We start from the raw sequence: 6,000 nt of genomic DNA on the forward strand, positions 1-6,000 counted from the left end.
CCTCACCATTTTAGATAAGCATGCTCCGTTCAAAAAATGCAGAACTAAGAACAGATACAGTCCTTGGTTCACCCCAGACGAGACTGCCCTCGACCAGCACAAAAACATCCTGTGGCGGACTGCAATAGCATCGTATAGTCCCCGGGATATGCAACTGTTCAGGGAAGTCCGGAACCAATACACGCAGTCAGTCAGGAAAGCTAAGGCCAGCTTCTTCAGGCAGAAGTTTGCATTCTGTAGCTCCAACTCCAAAAAGTTCTGGGACACTGTGAAGTCCATGGAGACCAAGAGCACCTCCTCCCAGCTGCCCACTGCACTGAGGCTAGGTAACACGGTCACCACCGATAAATCCATGATTATCGAAAACTTCAATAAGCATTTCTCAACGGCTGGCCATGCCTTCCGCCTGGCTACTCCAACCTCGGCCAACAGCTCCGCCCCCGGCAGCTCCTCGCCCAAGCCTCTCCAGGTTCTCCTTTACCCAAATCCAGATAGCAGATGTTCTGAAAGAGCTGCAAAACCTGGACCCGTACAAATCAGCTGGGCTTGACAATCTGGACCCCCTATTTCTGAAACTATCCGCCGCCATTGTCGCAACCCCTATTACCAGCCTGTTCAACCTCTCTTTCATATCGTCTGAGATCCCCAAGGATTGGAAAGCTGACACAGTCATCCCCCTCTTCAAAGGGGAGACACCCTGGACCCAAACTGTTACAGACCTATATCCATCCTGCCCTGCCTATCTAAGGTCTTCGAAAGCCAAGTCAACAAACAGGTCACTGACCATCTCGAATCCCACCGTACCTTCTCCGCTGTGCAATCTGGTTTCCGAGCCGGTCACGGGTGCACCTCAGCCACACTCAAGGTACTAAACGATATCATAACCGCCATCGATAAAAGACAGTACTGTGCAGCCGTCTTCATTGACCTTGCCAAGGCTTTCGACTCTGTCAATCACCATATTCTTATCGGCAGACTCAGTAGCCTCGGTTTTTCGGATGACTGCCTTGCCTGGTTCACCAATTACTTTGCAGACAGAGTTCAGTGTGTCAAATCGGAGGGCATGCTGTCCGGTCCTCTGGCAGTCTCTATGGGGTGCCACAGGGTTCAATTCTCGGGCCGACTCTTTTCTCTGTATATATCAATGATGTTGCTCTTGCTGCGGGCGATTCTCTGATCCACCTCTACGCAGACGACACCATTCTATATACTTTCGGCCCGTCATTGGACACTGTGCTATCTAACCTCCAAACAAGCTTCAATGCCATACAACACTCCTTCCGTGGCCTCCAACTGCTCTTAAACGCTAGTAAAACCAAATGCATGCTTTTCAACCGATCGCTGCCTGCACCCGCATGCCCGACTAGCATCACCACCTTGGATGGTTCCGACCTTGAATATGTGGACATCTATAAGTACCTAGGTGTCTGGCTAGACTGCAAACTCTCCTTCCAGACTCATATCAAACATCTCCAATCGAAAATCAAATCAAGAGTCGGCTTTCTATTCCGCAACAAAGCCTCCTTCACTCACGCCGCCAAGCTTACCCTAGTAAAACTGACTATCCTACCGATCCTCGACTTCGGCGATGTCATCTACAAAATGGCTTCCAACACTCTACTCAGCAAACTGGATGCAGTCTATCACAGTGCCATCCGTTTTGTCACTAAAGCACCTTATACCACCCACCACTGCGACCTGTATGCTCTAGTCGGCTGGCCCTCGTTACATATTCGTCGCCAGACCCACTGGCTCCAGGTCATCTACAAGTCCATGCTAGGTAAAGCTCCGCCTTATCTCAGTTCACTGGTCACGATGGCAACACCCATCCGTAGCACGCGCTCCAGCAGGTGTATCTCACTGATCATCCCTAAAGCCAACACCTCATTTGGCCGCCTTTCGTTCCAGTACTCTGCTGCCTGTGACTGGAACGAATTGCAAAAATCGCTGAAGTTGGAGACTTTTATCTCCCTCACCAACTTCAAACATCAGCTATCTGAGCAGCTAACCGATCGCTGCAGCTGTACATAGTCTATTGGTCAATAGCCCACCCATTTTCACCTACCTCATCCCCATACTGTTTTTATTTATTTACTTTTCTGCTCTTTTGCACACCAATATCTCTACCTGTACATGACCATCTGATCATTTATCACTCCAGTGTTAATCTGCAAAATTGTAATTATTCGCCTACCTCCTCATGCCTTTTGCACACATTGTATATAGACTCCCCCCTTTGTTTTCTACTGTGTTATTGACTTGTTAATTGTTTATTCCATGTGTAACTCTGTGTTGTCTGCTCACACTGCTATGCTTTATCTTGGCCAGGTTGCAGTTGCAAATGAGAACTTGTTCTCAACTAGCCTACCTGGTTAAATAAAGGTGAAATTAAAAAAATAAAAGGCAAAGTGTCAATACAGGACTAAGATTGAATCATACTACACTGGCTCCGACGCTCTTCGGGATTGCAAAATTGTATAGGTTGCAAAGGGAAGCACAGCCGAGAGCTACCCAGTGACACGGGCCGACCAGATGAGCTAAATTACTTCTGTGCTCGCTTTGAGGCAAGCAACACTGAAGAATGCATTAGAGCATCAGCTATTCCGGACGACTGTATGATCACACTCTCCGTAGCCGATGTGAGTAATATCTTTAAACAGGTCAACATTCACAAGGCCGCAGGGCCAGGTGGATTATCAGGACGTGTATTCCGAGCATGCCTTCACTGAAATGTTCAACCTGTCCCTGACAGAGTCTGCAATACCAACATGTTTCAAGCAGACCACCATAGTCCCTGTACCCAAGAGCACTAAGGTAACCTGCCAAAATGACTACCTATCTGTAGCACTCAAGTCGGTAGCCATGGAGTGCTTTGAAAGGCTGGACATGGCTCACATCAACCTTATACCCACTCCAATTTGTATACCACTGAAACAGATCCACAGATGATGCAATCTCTTTGCACTCCACACTGCCCTTTCCCACCTGGCCAAAAGGAACACCTACATATAATGCTATTCATTGACTACAGCTCAGGTTCAACACCATAGTGCCCTCAAAGCACCTCACTAAGCTAATGACACTAGGACTAAACACCTCCCTCTGCAACTGGATCCTGGACGGGCATCCAACACCTTCATTAAGTTTGCAAATGAAACAACAGTGGTAGCCCTGTGTTTTCCAATGTGTTTTCTTATGTTGGGCATCATTCCCATCTGATCAAATATAATTTACTAGTGATGGGAAAATATTGTTACCCATCAGACTATTCTTGATTTAATCTTGTCTTTACATATACTACATAACACAGTTAAAGTTCGGAAGTTTACATATACCTTAGCCAACTACAATTAAACTCAGTTTTAAGTCCTGACATTTAATCCTATTTAAAATTCCTTGTCTTAGGTCAGTAAGGATCATCACTTTATTTTAAGAATTTGAAATGTCAGAATAATAGTAGAGAGTGATTTATTTCAGCTTTTATTTCTTTCATCACGTTCCCAGTGGGTCAGAAGTTTACATACACTCAATTAGTATTTGGTAGCATTGCCTTTAAATTGTTCAACGTAGGTCAAAAGTTCTGGGTAGGCTTCCACAAGCTTCCCACAATAAGTTGAGTGAATTTTGGCCCATTCCTCCTGACAGAGCTGGTGTAACTGAATCAGGTTTGTAGGCCTACTGGCTTGCACATGCTTTTTCAGTTCTGCCCACTGTCACGATCATCTGAATGAATGGACCAAGGCGCAGCGTACTTAGAGTTCCACATGTTTAATAAATATGCAACTCACCAATACAATACAAAACAAAACAAAATGTGATGTCCAGGGCTGCTCACAATTTGCTACACAAAAACAAGATCCCACAAACAACAGGTGGGAAAAGGCTGCCTAAATATGATCCCCAATCAGAGACAACGATAGACAGACAGCTGCCTCTGATTGGGAACCATACCAGGCCAACAAAGAAATAGAAAACATAGGTTGCCCAACCTAGTCACACCCTGACCTAACCAAATAGAGAATTAAAAGGATCTTTAAGGTCAGGTGTGACACCCACAAATTTTCTATAGGATTTAGGTCGGGGCCACTCCAATACCTTGACTTTGTTGTCCTTAAGCCATTCTGCCACAACTTTGGAAGTATGCTTGTGGTCATTGTCTATTTGGAAGACCCATTTGCAACCAAGCTATAACTTCCTGACTGATGTCTTGAGATGCTGCTTCAATATATCCACATAATTTCCATCCTCATGATGCCATCTATTTTGTGAAGTGCACCAGTCCCTCCTGCAGCAAAGCAACCTCACAAAATGATGCTGCCGCTCCCGTGCTTCACAGGTGGGATGGGGTTCTTCGGCTTGCAAGCCTCCTCCTTTTTCCTCCAAACATAACAATGGTCATTATGGCTAAACAGGTCGATATTTATATCGATATAGTTTCATCAGACCAGAGTACAATCTTTGTCCCCACATGCAGTTGCAAACCGTCGTCTGAGCGACCTTTCAGGATATGTCAATATAGGACTGATTTTGCTGTGGATATAGATACTTTTGTACCTGTTTCCTCCAGCATCTTCACAAGGTCCTTTGCAATTGTTAATTTGCACTTTTCCTATAGTTGGCCTATAGAAATGTTGTGCACCATGAGCTCATGGGCTCTAATTAAGTGTCTGATTAGATTTTCTAAAACAATTGCATTGATGTCAGAGTGATTAGAGGGACAATAGAGTACTGAGTACCAGGCAGTTAGCACATTTGGTAGGCTACTAATGACCATCAGCAGCATCAGAGATTGGAGTAGCCTAATTACTGTGACTAAGAGGTAGAGTGTGTAACGTCTGCTTCCAACTCACACTCTCAAACACATAGATGCCCTGAATGCAGCTCACTTTCCAGCCCACTTTCCAACTCACAGTCTCAAACACATAGATCCCCTGAACGCAGCTCCCTCTCCAGATCCCAATCACCAGAATTCTGATCACCTGTTCGCACACCTGTATGTCATTCACACACACTATTTAGTTCAGTTCTTTGCACCCCCATCATTGTGAGGCATTGTTTGTTTTGTTATACGTTCTTTTCAGAGCTCTGTTTATTAGTCCTCCCGTGTAGCGTAGTTTTCGGCCATCCTCATTAACAACGCCTTTTTGCCTAATCCCTGCCTGTACTTTTTCCTATCAGATTTCCTGTTATCAACCTCTTGCCTGCTCTCCCGGACTACGTTATTAGCCTTTTCCCTGCCTGTCCTGTGACCTATTTGGAGTGCCTGTTTATGACCTGCTGCTTGCCCCTGGACCCAGCTACCTGCCTCCTCCTGTGGTCCTATGCTAATAAACACCTGCTGCACTCCGAGCTTGAAGCCAGCACTCGGTCTCCCATCGTATTCATTACAACGTGGAATTCGACTGCCTCCATGACTTGTGACCCCCGGTGTGGCAGTAATACGGTCACCGTGGTGGTAATACTGTCACCACGGCAGCCCTACACAGGACACAGATGAAAGTATCTTTGCCATAAATGAATAGGGTACACTTTGAATTATATTTGCTGACACCCTACAGTCAAATTGTGCCACCAGTAGAGTAGCCATCTAGCTATATATACCACGCCACGCTATATATACCAAGCAACAGTCATTTTTCATACTTTGATCTGCTTTCCTTCAAGTATCATCCAATTTCATGAAAAACATGATTTTGAATGTTCATGACCTTCAACACTAGAGAGTTTGCTGTTGTAATAATCAGAACGTTACAACACATGTATAGGACTTGATTTATAAACTATATTCAACAACCTTGTGCATAAACTACAAACTACAACATTTTCTGCCCAGGTCTAGTGTTTAGGGGGGATTAGTATAGCCCTAGTTGCTCTGAGACTGAACACATGACCTTATTGTAGTGATGGACAGCTCAATGGGCCATGAAGGCCAACGTGGATGCTACCAGCCAAGCCCAGGTGTGTGTGTGTGTGTGTGTGTGTGTGATTGTGTTACCATTG

Source organism: Oncorhynchus tshawytscha, linkage group LG17 (assembly GCF_018296145.1).
Source record: "Oncorhynchus tshawytscha isolate Ot180627B linkage group LG17, Otsh_v2.0, whole genome shotgun sequence".
NCBI lineage: Eukaryota > Metazoa > Chordata > Actinopteri > Salmoniformes > Salmonidae > Oncorhynchus > Oncorhynchus tshawytscha.